The sequence below is a fragment of the Equus caballus genome, chromosome 28 (assembly GCF_041296265.1).
Source record: "Equus caballus isolate H_3958 breed thoroughbred chromosome 28, TB-T2T, whole genome shotgun sequence".
NCBI classification, from domain to species: domain Eukaryota; kingdom Metazoa; phylum Chordata; class Mammalia; order Perissodactyla; family Equidae; genus Equus; species Equus caballus.
The window spans coordinates 50,766,374-50,786,981 of NC_091711.1; the positions used below are offsets into that span (position 1 = coordinate 50,766,374).

Below are 20,608 nucleotides of genomic sequence, written 5' to 3' on the forward strand. Positions count from 1 at the left end.
AAGTGTCCTAGGTAGGGGCTGGAGCCCCAGGCCTTTTGCTGACCAGTACTTGTCCCCCTCTGCACCCAGTATACGGGTTGGGAAGTGAAGGCTTGGAGAGCAGGTTAGGACTGCAGCCAAGGTCACCCAGTGTTCCGTCCTGAGCAAGGTCCCACCTCGAAGCTAGTGCCCCCTCCAGACACATTCTTGGGCCAAGGAGGGGCGCCCCGACCACATCTGCACCAGTCCCAGGGGCTGCAAGTGTCTCCTCCACTCCTGTCTGCTTAACCGAGTCCACATGTGCTGAGCGGCCGGCAGTGGAGGGCAAGAGAGCGGGCCCGCACCTTTCTCGCCAGCACCCTGGGCAAGCCAGATGCAAACCAGTGAGCTGGAGGATCTCCTACAACGCAGAGCAAAGGTGAGAGACAGCCTCGTGGAAGAGAAGGTGGAAGACATGAAACCCTTCGCAGAAAAGGAGAGTGGCTTCTCAAAGGATGGAAGTGATGCCCAGGAGGGGTGAGGGGAAAAGACCCACACACGCAGTCAGAGAGACACTGGAATTCCGAGGATAAAGAGACTAGCTCAAAGCCTGCAGAGGGGAAGGATCTTTAACCAGACTGAACCTGAGTGTCACTTGGCAAAGGAGTGGTTGTCAAAACTCTAAAAGGGCTGAACCTAGAATTCCATACACAGTGAAACTAGCATTGGAGTGAGGCAGCAAAATAAAGTATCTTCACAGCCTAGAAACATCCAAGTTTACCACAGACACAGTCTCTAAAAAGTTAACAAAAGGGGACCTGTGGTATAGTAAGTAAATTCGGCACGCTCCACTTCAGCGGCCTGGGGTTCACAGGTTTGGATCCCGGGTGCGGACCTACACCACACAGCCATGCTGTGGCAGCAACCCACATACAAAATAGAGGAAGACTGGCACAGATGTTAGCTCAGGGCTAATCTTCCTCAGCAAAAAAAGAGGAAGATTGGCAAGAGATGTTAGCTCTGGGTGAATCTCCCTCAACAACAACAACAAAGTTACTAAGAGATATACCCTAGCAAAATGAAAAGTGAATTCAAGAGTGAGACATGAGTGCCAGCAAAGAAACCAGTTTGGACTGTTAAAATCGAATAATAACCTGAGAGAAAATCCCAGGTAAACTCAACATGGCACATGGCAAGGGGAGGGGGAAGCAGGAAGTAAAAGCACGCAAAAGTTGTATTGCTAGAGGATTTAGAATCAATAGAAAAAAATTTAAAATGTTAAAATATCAAAGTTTCCACTAGAAAAATGGAAATGGAATTTACAACTTTGAAAACAGCTGGGGAAAACTGAAAGGAAGAAAAACTGACAGTGCCAACAAAAAGCAGGAAAGAGAAAAAGATAAATGCATGATAAATAAGGAACATAGTAAGAGGCAACAGGAATAATTCAAATGTTTGAGTAATCAGAGACATGATTGAATTAAATTCATCTATTAAAAAACAGAGACTCTGAGATTGGAATATAAATATCAAATACTGCTTACAAGAAATACACCTAAAAATGTCAGAGATTGAAAATAAAAAGAATAGAAAATATGTATCATAGAATTTTTGTTCCTCAAAAGACCATAAGGAGAATAAAGAACAAAAAGTGAAAACCAGAAGATATTTGCAACACATATACCTTGCAAATGATTAGTCTCCAGAATATATAAAGAACCCTTTCAAATCCATTAGAAAAAGACAAGCCAACAGAATGACAGGCAAAACCCATAATTAGGCTCCTTGCAAAGAAGAACATGGAAAGGGTCAATAACCTCACTAGTAATTGGAAATGCAAACTAAAACCACACCAAATAAGCACAAATGTTGAAGTCTGACAAAACGCAGTGATGGCAAGAAGGTGGGTCAACGGAAACACTCATACACTGTTGCCCAGGATGTCAAGTGGTACCATTATCTTGGTAAATAAGATGGCATCACCCAATGAAGCTGGACATGTGTGTGTATTGCTGCACAACAAACCACCCCCGAAACTTCGTAGCTCAAAACAACAATCATTCCTCCTGCTCGCAGATCTGCTGTTTGGGGTGGATTCGGTAGACATAGTTGGTCTAGTCCATGCTGCACCAGCTGGGGCATCTCCACTGGAGGCTGGAAAGGCTGTTCCAAGACAGTGCAGTCATGTGGCTGGTAAGCTGGTTCAGGCTGTGGGCTGAGGGCTTTGGGGACTTCTTTGTGGGATGGTGGCCAGCTTCCAAGAGCAAGAGTCCCAAGAGAACTAGGAGGGACCTGTATCGCTTTTCATATCGTAGCCTCAGAAGTCACACAGCATCTACACAAGCCTGTCCAGATTCCAGAGATGGGTGGACATCGACCCCTACTTCCTGTGGAGAGAAGTTTCAAAGTCACATTTTAAGAGAAGCATGTGGTACAGGAGAAGTTGTTGTAGCCACGTTGGGAAAATGCAAGCTGCCATAATGTGCATACCCACTACCAGCTCTAGGCAAGCCAGTATATATTCCTAGGTACATTCCATGCCTAGCTGTATGCCAGAGAAACCTACACTTGTTCTTCAGGCAACATGTTCGTGAATGTTCAAAGCAGCACTGTTTTTAATAGAAAAAATACTGGGGAAAAATCTTACCTGTCCATGGACAATAAAATGAATAAAGTGAGATACGTCTGCACAATGGAATAGCACACAGCTACTAAAACAAATGAATTGCACCACTTAGCCACATGGCTGAATCTCAGACACATAATGCTGAATGGGAGAAACAAATCACAGAAGGTTGTTAATATAAAGTGGATTCCATTTACACTCAGCAGAGAGAGCTAGGAAAAATATGTGTAAGTATGTACACACACCCCTATATTTTTTCAATATCTATTAGCAAACCTTGAGTTCATACTGATAGCTCCAATTCCAGTCCAACAGAGTTCATTCTATCCTTTCCACTTTCGATATAACTCTTTTTCAACAATGAGTTTGAGCAAACCTCTATGCATTCACCTCATCGTAGCTCAGTCCTCACTGTGTGTCAGGCCTATACCAGCCAGAAACTTGGCCCCAGACACATCAACCACTGCCCCTTCCATTAGATGTACCAGCCAAAAGCTCAGCTCTAGAAACATCACTGCCCCCTCCCACTCCACACCTCCACCTCCACACCATTAGATCTGTGGCTGAAGTCTCGACCCAACAAAGGGCAAGGATAAGGGTACTAGTGTTATTTTTTTAATGTTCTATTGCAGAAGATAGAAGAAGTCTGGCAGAAGTAAGATAAAATCCTTCATCTGGGGCTGCCCAGTGGCTTAATGGTTAAGTTCACATGCTCTGCTCTGGCAGCCTGCGGTTTGCTGTTTTGGATCCCAGGTGTGGACCTACACACCGCTCATCAAGCCATGCCATCGCGGCATTCCATATACAAAGTAGAGGAAGATTGGGAACAGATGTTAGCTCAGGGCCAATCTTCCTCACCAAAAAAAAAATCCTTTTTCCTTCTTGATCTATCTCCAACCTTTAATTTTCACAAACAAAACATTCTTCAAATGATATTTTCTCACTTCATAATTCAGAAAAAGTAGTTTTACTGACTCTTCTCTTTTAACAGAAATCTAGTTATTTGCATAGTTTCAATAGAAATCAGTCTTCCTTTTTACCAGGATATAATTAGACAAATTGATTGTGCAACCAAGGCTTTATGTGGGTGTCATATTTGAGATTACATCTCATGTGATTCAATATGACCCACCTACCTTAGAAAAAGGCTTGTGACAGCTGTGTTGAACCAATGCCCACACAGCCCTCAAACCGATACTGGTCAGGTACCTGTACTATGGCATACCAGGGCTCTGTCTTACAAGTAGTAAGGAAAACAAGAACTGTGGCAGACACCACAGACCTTGAGAAGATAGAAACTTCCCTACATGCACAGGTACTGCAGGCAAACCAGAGGAAGATTAGTTTGATTTGGTTTCCTAACCCAGGACTAGAAGAGCAAATAAGAGAAATTTAAATCTCAGGCATAATAGAGGCTCATGCCTACATTCCTTATGATGACATCTCTAGACAGAAGTTGATTTTCCGGACTTGGTTGTTGGGTAATGCCATATGGCTTAGACGTGCTGGCCCAACAAGGAGGCCTGTACATGTTAATTACCACTTCTTACAGCACCTGTGTAGATGAATCAGGTCCAAACACAATAAGACCAGCTTTCTGTGGTCAAGAATAACCTTTGGAGACTATTTCTCCTCATAAGGGGGCGGGGGGGGGGGGGGGGGGCGCGGCGGCAGGAGACTAATAAAAATTTTCCAAAACTTATGAATAGGCAAAAGGATGGTGGTGGGTCCTTTCCATGGGAAGCCAAGTGTTGTCTAGCACACCTGCCAAGAGATTTGGAATTTTCTTGGGTGTAAAACTATTTAACTTGCTATTTACTATTGATTATGATTTTTTGGCCAGCCCCGGTGGTCCAGTGGTTTAGATTTGGTGCCCTCAAGCCAGCCCTGATGGTCTAGTGGTTAAAGATTGGCGCTCTCACTGCTTCAACGGCCCGAGTTTGTTTCCTAGTTGCAGAGCCACACCACCTGTCTGTCAGTTGCCATGCTGTGGTGGTGGTTCACATAGAAGGACTTACAACCAGGATATATAACCATGCACTGGGGCTTTGGGGAGAAAAAAAAAAAGGAAGATTGGCAACAGATGTTAGCTCAGGGTGAATCTTTCCCTGCAAAAAAAAAAAAAAAGGGATTTGGTACTCTCACTGCCCTGGCCCAGATTTATTTCCAGGTCAGGTAACCATACCATCCATCTGTTGGTTGTCATACTGTGGTGGCTTTGTGTTGCTGTGATGCTGAAAGCCATGCCACCGGGATTTCAAATACCAGCAGGGTCATCCATGGTAGACAGGTTTCAGTGGAGCTTCCAGACTAAGACAGACTAAGAATAAGGACCTGGCCACTTATTTCCCAAAAAATTTGCCATGAAAACTCTAGGAGGGGCCAGCCCGGTGGCACAGCGGTTAAGTTCGCATGTTCCACTTCGGTGGCCCGGGGTTCGCTGGTTCGGATCCCAGGTGTGGACATGACACGCCTTGGCAAGCCATGCTGTGGTAGGCATCCCACATATAAAGTGGAGGAAGAGAGGCGTGGATGTTAGCTCAGGGCCAATCTTCCTCAGCAAAAAGAGGAGGATTGGCAGCAGATGTTAGCTCAGGGTTAATCGTCCTAAAAAAAAAAAAAAAAAAAACCTCTAGGAATGGTGCAAAAAGACTAGGCAGGCTTCTGCTCTGCTGTACACAGGGTCACTAGGAGTCGGAATCCACCTGACAACAGTAACAACAACAATGATTTTTTTACAACTCAGTAAAAGTAGACTTTAACTTGTAGAAAATGGATGACTAGGTAAAATGATTCTTGTCTGACAGCAATGCAAATGTATTTTGCCCAGTAGTAAGTTATAAAAATTATTTCTGTCTAGTAGAAAAGATTACAGTTAGAAAAGGTTGCAGTTTTATGGCCCTGTAGAACATTAACCAGTTTTCAATCTAAATTAGCAAGCTTTTCTCCAGCCACTTCAAATACTTCCCTCTCTCTCCAATCTTTCGAACCACCCTCACCATCATGCCAGTTTCCTCATTAATGATTTAAATAAATCTTTGACACATCTTCATTTTAGAGCTGTATTTATGTAGAGTCATATTTTTAAGTTTTTGAAAATTATGCTTTGACAGCTCCTATATCTAGCTACCTCCTCAGTATCTCCTCTGAAATGTCTAATAGGCACCTCAAACTTAACACAACTGATACTCAGCTTCTGGCCTTCATCTCCAACTGATCCATCAGCAAATCCTGTTGGTCCCCCTTCAAAATGTGTCCAGACCCAGCCCGTGTCACCACCTCTGTTACTACCCAGGGCCAGTCACTGTCATCTCTCATCTGGATTATCTCAGTATCCTAACTGGTCTCTCTGATTCACCCTTGTACCTCTGTATTTTGTTCTCTACCCAGCAGCCCAACTGATACTGCCACACTCGTGCTTAGAACCTCCCAGTGGGTTCCCATCTCTCAGAATAAAATCCAAAGGCCTCAACTCAACAACCAAAAAATAACCAAATAAAAAATGGGCAATGGACTTGAATAGACACTTCTCCAAAGATGATATACAAATAGTCAGTGAGCACATGAAAAGATGCTCAACATCATTAGCCATCAGGGAAATGCTAATCAAAACCACAATGAGATACCACTTAATACCTACTAGGATGGCTAGAATCAAAAAGTCAGATAGTAACAAGTGTTGGTGAAGATGTGGAGAAATTGAAACTCTCTTGCATTGCTGGTGGGAATGTAAAATGGTGCAGCTGCTTTGGAAAACAGTTGGGCAGTTCAAAATGTTAAACATAGGGTTACCATATGACCCTAGATTTCTACTCCTAGGTATATACCCAAGAGAAATGAAAATACATGTCCACACAGAAACTTGTACATGAAGATTCATAGCAGTATTATTCATAATAGCCAAAACGTTAAAACAAACCAAATGTCCATCAACTAATGAATGGATAAATAAAATGTGGTATATCCACAAATGGAATATTATGTGGTGATATAAAGGAATGAAGTATTAAAATGTGCTACAACATGGATAAATCTTGAAAATAATATGCAAAGTGAAAGAAGACAAACGCCACATATTGTATGATTCCATTCATATGAAACACCCATGATAGGCAAATCTATAGAGAAACAGAGCAGGTTAGTGGTTGCCAGAGGCTGGGGAGGAGGAAATGGAAAGTGACTGCAAATGGGTATGGGGTTTCTTTGGGGATGATGAAAATGTTCTAAAATTGACTGTGAGAAGGATTGTACAATCCCATGCATATACTAAAAACCACTGAATTATACATTTTAAGTGAGTGAATTGTATGGTATATGAATTATATCTCAATGGAGCTGTTTTAAAAATACATTGAATAAAAAATTACATCAATAAAAATAAAAAATAACACCAGAGACTTCTAGTTCAGGAATAAATGGGCTAGACTCATCTCTCCCTGCTTCTCCAACTAACTATAACTTTAAAAACTGGGAAATAATAGCGCAGACAATTATGGGACTCTGGTGGGAAAAGAAAAGTAGGCTAGCTGGGGACCTAGGACTGAGGAAAAACACAGCAACCTGGCATCTCTCATCCTCCACCCAGCAGTAGAAGGCAGCCCAGGCCCAGTATATCCCCACCCTCCCACTGAGCAGCTGTGGGAAGGCTAACCATCCTCCCATGGGGGAATTGGCAGAGATTGAGCAGGAACCCTGATGGCACCAGATCTCTGGAAGCATTCTCCTTCCCATGGGTCCAACCTCACTCACTCCCCACCTACTGGCTCTGGGCAGCCTGGAGAATTACCTCTGTTCCCATAGGCAGCATCAATAAGATTTTTTTTTTTTTTGCTGAGAAAGATTCGTTCTGAGCTAACATCTGTTGCCAATCTTCCTCTCTCTTTTTTTGTTTTTTCCTCCCCACAGCCCCAGTACATAGTTATATATTCTAGTTGTAGGTTGTTCTAGTTCTGCTATGTGAGCTGCTGCCACAGCATGGCTACTGACAGACAAGCACACCAAACTTTAACCAGTAGGCCACCAGGGCTGGCTCAGCACCAGCAAAATTAAGTGGAAGCTCCAGTAGGCCAGATAAACAAAACAGACAGGACAGAAATGTAAGGGCTCTGAAAACAATGATCATTGGAAGTACAACTCACAAAAGGAGGCCAGGACATGCTGCGCCTGAACAGGATGACTGCCTGCTACCACACAGGCTTAAACAGGATTCAGAGTCTCCTAACACAACACCCAAACTGCTCAGATTACAATTTTAAAAAAATCACTTGTCACACCATGAACCAGGAAATTCATAACTTGAATGAGAAACAATCAACAGATACCAACATTGAGATGAATCAGATGTTGGAATTACCTGACAGGGACTGTAAAGCAGCCATCACAAAAATGCTTCAACAGCAAGTACAAATTATCTCGAAATGGGTGAAAATATAGAACATCTTAGCAAAGAAACAAGTTATTAAAAAAAACCAAATGGAAATTATAGAACTGAAAAATACAATACACCAAAATACAAAACTCACTGAATGGACACAATAACACAATAAATGTGACAGAAGAAAGAATCCATGAACTAGAAGACAGAACAGTAGAAATGACCCAATCTGAACAACAGAGAGAAAATAGTCTGAAGGGGGAAAAAAATAACAAAGCCTCAGGGATCTGTGGGGCTATAAAAATATAAATGAAACATTTGTGTCATTGTATCCCAGAAGGAGAGAAGAAAGAGTATGAGGCTGAAAAAATATTTGAAGAACTAATGGCAGAAACTTTCCAAATTTGGCAAATGACATAAACCTACACATTCAAGAAGCGGAGTGAATGATAAACTCAAAGAAATCTATGCCACACATGATAATTTCTGAAAACTAATGACAAAGAAAAAAATCTTGAAAGCAGACAGAGAGAAACAACACATTGCATCTAAGGGAAGACCGACTGGAACAACAGTGGATTTCTCATCAGAACCACGGAGGCCAGAAGGAAGCAGCACATTTTTCAAGGGCTGCAAAGAAAGAATTCTATATCTAGTAAAAATATGCTTCAGGAATGAAGGGGAAATAAAAAAATTCTCAGACAAAGGAAAATTAAAGAAGGTATCACTAGCAGAACTACCCGTAAAGAACAGATAAAGGGATTTCTCCAAATAGAGAAGAAATGATAAGAGAAGGCCGAGAACTTTAGAAAAGAAAAGAAGAACAATGGAATGGGTAAAACACCATGGGATTTCTTTACCATGGGATAATACCAACAGGATTATCTTTCTCATCCTGAGTTTCTTAAGTCATATTGGGTGGTAGAAGCAAAACTTATAACATTATTTGATGTGGTATTAAATGTATATATAGGAAATACTTTGGAAAATTATATTTTTTAATTTTTTAAAAGAGGATAGTAGAGGGTTGGCCCCAGGGCCAAGTGGTTAAAGTTCTGCACACTCTGCTTCAGCAGCGTGGGTTCATGGGTTCAGATCCTGAGTGTGGACCCACTCCACTCGTCAGCTGTGTTGTGGAGGCAGCCCACATACAAAATAGAGGAAGACTGACACAGATGTGAGCTCAGAGCTGGTCTTCCTCAAGCAAAAAAAAAGAAAAAGGGGGATGGTAAAGGGAGTTAAATGGAAGTAAGTTTTTTATACTTCACTCCAAGTGCTAAAACAATATCCACAGACTGTGATAACTTATGTTTGTTTACTAGAACACCCAGAGAACCACTGAGACAATTATACAAAATGTCAGACTCAAAAACACTACAAAAAATCAAAATGGAATTCTAAACAATGTTCAAGTATCCCACAGGAAAGCAAGAAAAGAGAGAGAGGAATGAGAAAGAGAGGAAACAAGCAGAAAAAGAGGAAGTCATAAATAAATAAATAATAAGTCCTAATATATCAAAAATTTAAATGTAAATGTTCTAAATACACTGACTAAAACACACAGATTGTCAGAGTGGATTAAAAAAAAAAAAACGACCCAACAATAGGTTGTCTATAGCAAACTCACTTCAAACATAATGACATAGGTAGGTTAAAAATAAAAGAATGAAAAAACATACATAATGCAAATATCAGTAAAAAAGTGTAGAAGTGGCCATAGTATATCATTTATTAGATATTACAATATGATGTAATTATATATTATGTTATTTATTATAAATAAAATCAGATGAAGTAAAGATAGAGCAAAGAAAATTACTGGGAACAAAGAGGAACATTGCACAACCATAAAATGATCAATCCTCTGGAAGACATCATGACACTAAACGTGTATGCCCCAAACAACAGAGTTTAAAAATATAGAAAGCAAAAAATAATAGAGCTGAAAGGAAAAATACACAAATCTACAATTATAGTTAGGGACTCCTACACCCTACTCTCTGCAACTGACAGAACTGCTAGACAGCGAGTCAGCAAAGATCTAGAAGAGCCTGACACCATCATCAACCAAGAGGATCTAAACAACACGCATAGAACACGCTACAAACAACAGCAGCATACACATCCTGCACAAGCACCCACGGAACATCAACAAAGATGGCCCATATCCTGCGTCACAGAGCAAAAGTCAACAAAGTTAAAAGGATTGAAATCATACAGACTATGTTCTCTGATCATAATAGAACCAAACTAGAAAGCAATAGCAGAAAGACCACAGGAAAATCTCCAAATGCTTGGAAACTAAACAATAAGCTTCTAAAGAATCCAGAGGTCAAAGAGGAAGGCTCAAGGGGATTTAAAATGCATTGAGTTGAATAAAATAGAAATACAATATATCAAAATTTCTGGGACACAACTAAAACAGTGCTGAGAGGGAAATCTATATCTGAGAAAAGAGGGAAAGTCTCAAATCAATAACCTAAGCTCCCACTTTAAGAACCTACAAAAAGAAAAAAAAAAGGAAAGCAAATTAAGCCCAAGGCAAGCAGAAGGAAGAAAATAACACAAATAAGAGCAGAAATCAATGAAATTGAAAACAGAAAAACAATAAAACAAGAGCTAGTTCTTTCAAAAGATCAATAAAATTCACAAACCTGAGGGAATACTTACAAAGGAGAAAAAAGAGAAAAGACAAATCACCAATAACAAGAATGAAGCAGGAGATATCACTCCAGAAGCTACAGACATCAAAAGGGTAATAAGAGAATTGTGATGGCTAAATTTATGTGTCAACTTGCCTGGGCCACAGTGCCCAGATATTTGGGTCAAACGTTACTCTGGATATTTCTGTGAGGGTGTTTTTAGATGATATTTACATTTAAATTGGTGGGCTTTGAGTAAAGCAGATTGCCGTCCATAATGCAGATGAGCCTCATCCAATCAGCTGAAGGCCTGAATAGAACAAAAGGCTGACCTCCCCAAGCAGGAAAGAATTCTCCAGCAGACTGCCTTCTGACTTCATTTGCAACATCAGTTCTTCCTGGTTCGACAGCAGACCACCTCTGGACTTGAACTTTGATTCTTTCCTGAGCCTCCAGCCTGCTGGCCTCCCTCATCAGATTTTGGACTCAGCAAGCCTCCACAATCTCATGAGCCAATTGCTTATGATAAATATCCTTACTGTACACGCATATGTACATATATACACACACATCATATATACATATATACACATCCTATTGGTTCTGTTTCTTTAGAGAACCCTATACAAACAAGAAGGAAAAGAAAAGACAAATTACCAATATCAGGAATGTAACAGTGGATATCACGATGGGCCCCACAGACATCAAAGGGATAATAAGCAAATATTATGAACAACTCTGGACACACAAATTTGACAATTTAGATGAAATGGACCAATCTCTTGAAAAACACAAATTACCACAGCTACCCCCAAATAAAATAGACAATTTAAAGAGCCATATAGCTATTAAATAAGTTGAATTCATAATTTTAAAACTTAAAAAAAAGAAATCTCCAGGCCCAGATGGTTTTAGCAGAGATTTTTCCAAATGTTTAAACAAGAATTAACACCAGTTCTACACAATCTTTTTCAGAAAACAGAAGAGAACACTGCCCAGCTCATTTTATGAAACTAGTGTTATCCTGATACCAAAACCAAATAAAGACAGAATCAAAATAGAAAACTACAGACCAATATCTCTCATGAATATAGACACAAAAATCTGTAACAAAGGATTAATAAATAGAATTCAGAAATATGCAAAAAGAATTATACACAATGACCAAGTAGGGTTTATTGCAAGACCGCAAGGCTGGTTCAACATTCAAAATTAAATTAATGTGGGGCCCGCCCGGTGGCGCAGCGGTTAAGTTCGCACATTCCACTTAGGCAGCCCAGGGTTTGCCAGTTCGGATCCCGGATGCAGACACGGCACCGCTTGGCAAAGCAGAGGAAGATGGGCACGGATGTTAGCTCAGGGCCAGTCTTCCTCAGCAAAAAGAGGAGGATTGGCAGCAGATATTAGCTCAGGGCTAAAAAAAAAAATTAAGTAATCAATGTGATCCATCATATTAACAGTTTGAAGTATAAAACCTTCATGACATCAGGGACCAGCCCTGTCGCTGAGTGGTTAAGTTCGCAAGCTCTGCTTCGGTGGCCTAGGGTTTTGCCAGTTCAAATCCTGGGTGTGGACATGGCACCGCTAATCAAGCCACGCTGAGGTGGCATCCCACATGCCACAACTAAAAGGACCCACAACTAAAAAAATACAACTACGTACCAGGGGGCTTTGGGAGAAGAAGGAAAAATAAAATCTTCAAAAAAAAAAAAAACTTCATGACATCAATTGTTACAGAAAAGGCATTTGACAAAATTCAACAGCAATTCATAATAAAAACTCTCAGTAAAGTAGCAATAGAGGGTAATGACATCAACTTGATGAAGATCATCCACAAATAACATAGAGATAACATTATACTTAATGGTAAAAGACTGAATGCTTTCCCCCAAAGATGAGGAACAAGGTAAGTGTGTTACTCTCATCACTCTTAATCACCATAGTGCTGGAACTATTAGCCAGTGTAGTAAGACAAGAAAAGAGGGAAAATGCAGTTATTTCCAAAAGGAAGAAATAAAGCCATCTCTATTTGCAGATTAAATGATTATCTACACAGAATATCCCAAGGAATCTACCAACAAAATTCCTAAGACTAATAAGTGAGCTCAGCAAGGTCTCAGGATACGACACAAACATTTTTTAAAAATCAGTTGTATTTCTACATACTAGCAATGAACACAGGACACTGAAATTAAAAATACAACACCATTTACAATAATTCAAAATAAAATGAAATAGGTGTAAATCTAACAAAATATGTACAGACTATGCTGAAAATAATAAAATGCTGATGAAAGAAATCAAAGATCTAAACAAATGGAGAGAGGTACCATTTTCATGTTAGAAAATTCAAAATAGTAAAAATGCCAGTTCTCTCCAACTTGATAAACAAGTTTAACACAATTCCTATCAAAATCCTAGCAAGTTCTTTTGTACATACACACAAGATTATTCTCAAATGTATATGGAATGGCAAAGGACCTACAATAGCTAAAATGATTTTGAAAAGGAGAATAAAGAGGGAGGAATCAGTCTACCCAATTTCAAGACTTATTATAGCTATGGTAATCAAGACTGTGGTATTGGGGGTCCGCCCCACGGCCGAGTAGTTAAGTTCGCACGTGCTCTGCTTCGGTGGCCCAGGATTTCTCTGGTTCAAATCCTGGGCGCGGACATGGCACCACTCATCAGGCCATGCTGAGGTGGCATCCCACATGCCACAACTAGAATGACCCACAACTAAAAATACACAACTATGTACCCGGGGACTTGGGGGAGAAAAAGGAAAAATAAAATCTTTAAAAAAAAAAGAAGACTGTGGTGTTGGCAGAGGGATACACACACAGGTCAATGGAACAAAATACAAAACTCAAACTAGACCCACACAAATACGTCCAACTGATTTTTGATAAATGTGCAAAAGCATTTCAATGGAGGAAAGGCAGCCTTTTCAACAAATCGTGCTGGAGCAATTAGACACCCACAGGCAAGAAGGAGGAGGAGGACAGGGAGACAACGGGGAGGGGAAGAGGAGGAGAAGACAGGGAGGAGGAAGAGGAGAACCTCAACCTAAGGGTTTCACGTCTTATACAAAATCTAACTTGAAATGGATCACGAACTTAAAACTATAAAGCTTTTAGAAAAAAACGTAGGAGAAAATCTTCGGGATCTAGAGCTAGGCAAAAAGTTCCTAACTCGACACCAAAAGCAAGAGACATAAAATACTGATAAACTAGGCCTCATCAAAATTAATAACTTTTGCTTTGCAAACCACCCTGTTAAGAGAATGACAAGACAAGCTGCAGACTGGGAGGAAATATTTGCAAACCACCTAGCTGACAGAGGGCTGGCGTATAGAATGTACAAACACTCTCAAAACTCAACAGTAAGAAAATCAGTAATCCACTTAAAAAATTGGCAAAAGATATGAAGAGACATTTTAATAAAGAGCACATGCAGACGTCAAATAAGCATATGCAAAGATGTTCGACATCATTAGCCACTAGGGAAAGGCAAACTAAAACACCATGAGGTATCACACCTATTACAACAATGAAAATAAAAAGTGTGACCAACAAATGCTGGTGAGGGTGTGGAGAAACTGGATCCCTCATACACTGCTAGTGGGGATGTAAAATGGTGCCACCTCTCTGGAAACAGTTTGGCAATTTCTCCAACTACCTTATGCAACTACCTTATGACCCAGTCATTGCACTCCTGGGCATTTATCCCAGAGAAATAAAGACTTCTCTTTACACCAAAAGCCGTACACAAGTGTTCATAGCATCTTTATTAGTAATGCACTAAAACTGGAATCAACCCAGACGTTCTTTATTAGGGGAGTGGTTAAACAAAGTGTGGTCCATCCACACCATGGAACACTACTGACCAATACAAAGAAGCAAATTACTGATACAGGCAACTACTTGGTTGGATCTCCAGGGAGTTACGCTGAGCAAAAATAGCCGATCCCAAAGGTTACTTACTACATGATTCCATTTGTGGAACACTAAAATGACAAAATTTGAGGAATGGTGAACAGATTAGTGGTTGCCAGGGATTCATGACAGGGCAGGGGCAGGAGGGAAGTAGATGTGGTTACAAAAGGACCCCCTGGAGCAATGCTTGTTGGAACTCTCCAGTATCTTGACTGGATGCAAAAACCAACAAGGGTGATAAACTGCATTGGTGATAAAACATGAACAAAAGTAAAACCCCGGGGAAATTGGAACCAGATCAGTGGATTGTATTGGCGTCAATATCCTGGTTGCAATCTTCTGCTGTCATTTTATAAAATGTTAGTTGCCATTGGGAAAAATGAGCTAACATGTACAAGGGATCCTTCTGTATTATTTCTTAGAATTGCCTGTGAACCTATGATTACTTCCATAAAATTTTCAATTAAGAAAATTCCACCTCTAGGAATTTTTTGTGAGGAAATAACAGACGGGTCTGCAAAGGCATAAGAGCAGTCATGCTTCTCTGAGAATTGTTTATGACAGGGCGCTGGACACAGCTGGGACCCTTCCACAGGGCTGTGCGTCCACCCTGCTGTGTGATATCAAGCGGCCATTCAGAACGGCACTGTGCAGCCATAATCGGTGGTGGGGACACCTAGGTATTTTATTAAGCGAAAACAGCTAATTAAAAAAGAATACATACAGTAAAACCTTTTTTTTTTTAATCTACAGGCTTGTATATAAAACCTGAGTGAGATAGACATCTCATTGTTTTCAAAGTTATCCATTTAGTGTGATCATAGATAGTTCTCAGTTTTTCTTTATTTTGGTGTTGGCTGGACTGTTAATAGGGAAGAGTATTCCTGTTACAATCAGGATTGCCAGGTAAAATACAGTACACCCAGTTAACTTTTAAATCCAGATAAACAAATAATGTTTTAGTATGAGGCTGCCCCATAGAATACTTGTACCTCTATCTGCTAAAGCTGGCAGTCCTAGTTACAATTACAAACTCTGATGCCACTGCCACCTCCAAAAATAAAAGAAAACCAGCTGCCACAGGCAGGCCTGCGTGTGAGCCCACGTGAGCCCTCTGCCTCAGTCAGGGCCTGCTCCCACCTGGGCTCCTCCCCACGTCCTGGTGGGTCCTACCTACTGCCAGCAAGGATGCCTCCTGGGATTTCCTTGGCTCTCTCTCTCCCTCGGGATCATTCTGTCATCACCTCTCTTCCTCCCTGGACCCATGCCCATGACCCTTAGCAGCCCCTCCTCCTGGTCTCACCATTCCACCATTCCACCATTCCCATGGGCAGCCATTTGCTCCTGCCCCAGGGCCTTGCATCTGAAGACTTCCTGCCTACTCCCTCCCGAGCACCCCGAGCACCCCATCGCTGCCCCACAGCCCCTGTCTCCCCTGCCAGGCTTGAGATTTCCTCGTGGCACCTACTGCTGCCACTTTTCCCTGCCAGGAAGAAGGTAAGTGCAGCTCTCTTCCCACATACCCCATCTCACCTGAGGTCCTCACCGCTTGCTAGGGACCCTGCCTGCATCTCTGTCCACCTTAATCCCTCACCAAATCATGCCATTTTCTCTCCTAAGGCCCTCTGGAGCATCTCCCGAGCCGACATAGATGGTCACCTCACTGCCTCTCCAGCACCCCGAGTGGTCTTCTTAACACAGTCACCCCAGTTCACCTTCCAACCTCTCCTCTGCACGCCAGGAAGGGGCCAAGCTCCAGCCAAGCCCCCAGGGTTTGTTCCCGACTCCTTCAGAGTCCTCACCTTCCATAGGCTGGGTGCTTCCACCTCGGGCCTCCACCCGGACGGGATCCTCCGGCCCGCGCAACAGAGGGTCAGGTCGCACCAGGGCTCTGGCAAGGCAGCTCCTCCCGCCTGCCTTGCACTGCGCACACCCTCCCTCGCCCGGAGGAGGCGGTACCACCATCATTCCGACCGTTCAGGTGGGGACAAGGAGGCCTCCAGAGATCTCAGCAGCAGGGCTGGGCCTGGGGCTTGGCGGTGGCCCTGGCCACACTGTGGGGTCTGCCCTGCCATCAGTTAGGCAGCTGGGCCAGTGTTCACGGCTCGGCTACCCTGTGCTGGGGGCCCCTGCACCTGCCTGCCGCTGGCCGCGTCACTCTCCAGGCACCACGACATCAACGTCACCTCCTGCACCGAGAAGATGACCATCTGCTGCAGCTCTGAGGTCCCAGGGCCCCGTGGCAGGCGTTCCGGAAGCGGTTGAGTGCAGGCCCTCGTAGCTCGTCTGCCACAAAGGAGGAAGGCCACTCCAGCCACGAGCCTCCGGAGGAACACGGCCAGGACACCGTCGCACATCCTCAGCAGGAGCTGGAGTCTTGCCTCTAACAGCACAGTGACAAAGCGAAAACGTTTCAGAAGTGGAAGCCACAGAGGCACTTCCTCTTCGCTGGGCCTGGGAGAACTAGAGCCTCCACTCTAGGCCCCGCCTACCCCAGGAGGCCTGGGAGGTCCTGGGAACCGCAATGATGGAGATACCAGAGATACCCGGATGGGAGGACTCCAGGTGGGAGGTACCCGGGTGCAGTGGTACCCTGGTGCGGGGGCACCCAGTTGTAGGGGAGCCCAAGTGAGGAATGTATGGGTTCACCTGGTATCGGGGCCCAACCCTACCAGGCTTGGTATGTGTTTGCTGCCCACCCTGCCCCACCTGCCCCACAGAGGCCTCCCAGGAGTGTGTGGCCTGTGTGCATCCTGGCAGTGTCTCTGGGCCAAGTGCCATCAGGGGGAACTTGCACCCAGATCATCAAGGAAACCTTTCCCCCTGAACACAGCTTGCACAACGCCCCCTCGCCCTCCGACCCCCACCCACCCCAAACTCCCCCCCCCCCCCCCCCACGCCTGTTTTCCGTCTGTCCTGCAAATGCCGGTGGAAATTAACAAAAGAAACCTTAACTAAACTGGATGGGGAAGGCCTGCAGGGGGAGCTCTCAGCCCCATCACACATCAGTTACTCCAAACACGAAAAGACAAACGCTTGTATCTTCCACCCCAAGTAACACCACTCTGGTACCAAAGGGAGATTTCTCTCCCAGCCCGGTAACAGCTCAGCCAATGAGAAACGCCACAGCTCAGCCAATGAGAAACGCCACAGCCCAGCCAATGAGAAACGCCACAGCCCAGCCAACGAGAAACGTCACAGCCCAGCCAATGAGAAATGCCCAGCTCAGCCAATGAGAAACGCCACAGCTCAGCCAATGAGAAGCTGTTGCCCCCTGAACTGTTACTCTTCCCCAATGGACTTTCTTTAAGGACAGCCCCGCCCTCCCCCTTTTTCTCTATAAAAGCAGCTCTCCTGGCTTATTCTCCGGGTTTGTCTATGCTTGGTCCTTGCGTGTGCTTTGTCTGCTTCAATTATTTTGGCTGTTCTCTTGTTCCAGAAGAAGGTAACCACTGGACTCAGCCATGGCATCTTCAGCAGGAGACTGGCAGGTGTCCACCCCAAACCACTATGGGGAGGACACCACATACAGATACAGTCACTCTTGCTTCAGGCCCAGCCCTCAGGACCCTGCTGCGCTGCCCCGGTGACCAAGTGGTCACCAGGGCCAGGGGACTCAGCTGCTTCTACGTGTGACACTGTCGACCCCATGTCCCCTTAGGTGGGCTTGGAATCTTAATTCACATCTGAGAAACGAAGAAATGCCCAATGTCACAGGGCTGGGAAGCTGCACATGGAGTGAAACCTCTCCAAGGGACGCAGTGCTGCCTGCAGTCACAGAGGACCACTCAGCCGGTGGAGGGTGCTATAGGTCAGTCCTCTGCCTCAATAGCCTCAGTGACCTTGGAGCAGAGTGCTCGGTCACTCTTCAATCCCCGTGTTGACTGAGTGGACTACACACTGTGCCTTGTACTTGGTGCTGCTGACTCTGAAGACAACCCCCCCCCCTCCCCCTTCGCTTTTCTGGGACTCCAGGTTTGTACTCAGAACTCAAATAAAACCCAGGAGCCTAAACGTTGGTTCACGTGAAAAAAAAAAAAAGGTGCAGTGCCTTGGGCACTCAGGAAGTGCTCTTCAAACATTTGTTAAATGAATGGATCACAGCTGTTAGATAGGTCCACCAAGCGCCCTGACTTGCCACGACAGTCCCAGTTTATGCTGGTGCCAGCTTCATGATTGGTAGCATCCCCATTTCATGACCTAATGTCCCATTTGGGCATTAAGTTATATGGCCACCCTATGTACAGAACAAAATCCTTCCTGGGAAGGTTCAGAGCAGGCCACACCTGGCTGACCTGCAGGATACAGAAGGTACAGGAGGGAGGAGGAAGGAGGGAGGTGGACCTGGTAAGTCCCTCCGGGAAGAGTTGTCGCCATTCTGCTAGGGCAATCTTTTATGTCCACACCTACCTCCATGCCTGGCAATTGCGGAGACTCAATCAACCTATTCCACCAAGACTTAAAGAGTGTTTGCTCTTCTTGGCACTGTGTATAATCCATCAGTGCACACGAGAGAGAAGGCCCTGCTCTTCTGGATTGTTAATTCTAGCTGGGGAGGCTGATCACGAATGAATGAGTAAATTGCAGAGAAGCATGAAAGCAGAAGAGCCGGTAAAGGGAATGGGGTGCAACTTTATAGAGAATGGTGAGGGAGAGCCTCAATAGGATGACATTTGGGCAGAGATCTGAAGAGGTTTGTTCATCAAGAGCAGGAGTTGACAACTTTTTCTGTAAAGGACTAGACAGTGAACATTCCTAGCTTCGCGGGTCATACGGTCCCTGTTGCAGCTCCTGAGCTCGGCCAGTGCATTGTGAAAGCAGCCATAGGCGCCTGCTGCCGCTGGGCCACAGCCCGCCACCTAGACGCCTCCCTGGTGCTGGCCACTGCGGGGTGAGGGTCGCTCTTTTCCTCCGCCCCCACAGGAGTTAAGCTTAATCCCTGTTCTACAGTGAACGAGGCCGCGCATGGAAGCACTTATCGCCTTAGACTTAAGGGCTTAAGCGCACCCTGCACGCTGCCGCCGCAGCCTTGGAGCGCTCTGCGTGAAGGAGGACCTCGGCGCCGTCTCAGGTCAGCCGGGCTCAGGGCGCCCGCGTGACGCGGCCGTGGGCGGAGGGGCAAGTCGGCCCCGCGTCCGCTCCCCTCCCCGCGCTCGCGGCCCCCGCGGCGGGCTGGGTGTCGGGCCCGGGGCCGGGAACGCGCAATCGGGCCCCGCTCGGCGCACCTGCCGGCACCTGCGCACACCTGCCGGCCGAGCCGAGGGCCCATCGGCGGCGCAGCCGCCCTCTGCGCCCAGGCACGTGCGCGGCCGCCCGGAAACTCGCAGCCGGCCACCGCCAACTGCACAGCCGCCAGAGACACCGCCACGGCCGGCCCCGCCCAGCCAGCGCGTCCGGACCCTGCCGCCCCCTGGGTCGGACCCGCGGGCGGGGCTGGCGAGCGGGGACTGCGCCTGCGTGGTCGGCTCTGCCCAGCACGGGGGCGGGGCCGGCGCACAGACTCTGCACCTGAGTGGTCGGTCCGCCCAGCACGGGGGCTGGGATTGCGCCTGCGTGATTGGTCCGGCCCCTCCTCCCCCCAGCGCGGGGGCGGGAACTGCGCCTGCGTGGTCGTCCCGGGCCCACCCTGACGGGAGCGCCGCGGCGCCTCCTGCTGCCCGCCAGGCCGGGCCCTGGGGCGGGGCGGGCGTGCGGACTCTGCGCTTGCGCACGCCGGCCCCGCCCCCAGCCCCGCCCCGCGCCGCGCGGGGCCCTGGGAGGGGCGCAGCGTCCGGCGGCGTCGCGGGCAGGCGGGCTGCGGGCGGCGGCGGCGGCGGCGGCGGCGGCAGCGGCGGCGGCGGGAGGGGCGGCGGGGGCAGACAAAGCCGCGGCTAATGAATGGGAGCGCGTCCGCCCGCGCCGTCCGTCGTCCGCAGCCGGGCGGGAGCCGCGCCGCCCCGAGCCCGGCGCCCGCGGTGAGTACGCGGCGGCGGCCGAGCCGGCTCTGCCTCAGCCGCGAGCTCGCGCCCCGGGCCCGGCCGTCCTGGCGCGCCGTCGGGCCCGGGCCGGGCCGGGGCCGGGGGCCGGGCTG

General features: G+C 45.8%; 1 protein-coding gene and 1 non-coding gene across 4 annotated transcripts in view; one reads left to right on the forward strand and one right to left on the reverse strand.

Moving 5' to 3' along the window:
- Nucleotides 1–1,802: 1,802 nt before the first annotated feature.
- LOC111771059 (uncharacterized) lies at nt 1,803–20,011 on the reverse strand. 3 transcript variants are annotated; one of them, XR_011433584.1, is made up of 3 exons: nt 19,784–20,011; nt 16,341–16,921; nt 1,803–2,345 (listed from the first exon to the last, which is right to left on the reverse strand). It is a non-coding gene; the product is annotated as an uncharacterized protein (transcript). The 3 variants fall into 3 exon arrangements; XR_011433585.1 differs by having other exon boundaries at nt 19,774–19,967; XR_011433583.1 differs by lacking the exon at nt 19,784–20,011 and having other exon boundaries at nt 16,341–17,041.
- Nucleotides 20,012–20,306: 295 nt separating this feature from the next.
- Nucleotides 20,307–20,608, forward strand: part of ZBED4 (zinc finger BED-type containing 4) — a 29,413-nt gene continuing 29,111 nt past the window's right edge. Inside the window, exon 1 of the mRNA XM_023631002.2 lies at nt 20,307–20,492. The gene's annotated coding sequence lies outside the window, so the exon portion shown is untranslated. The remainder of the gene's footprint in view (nt 20,493–20,608) is intronic.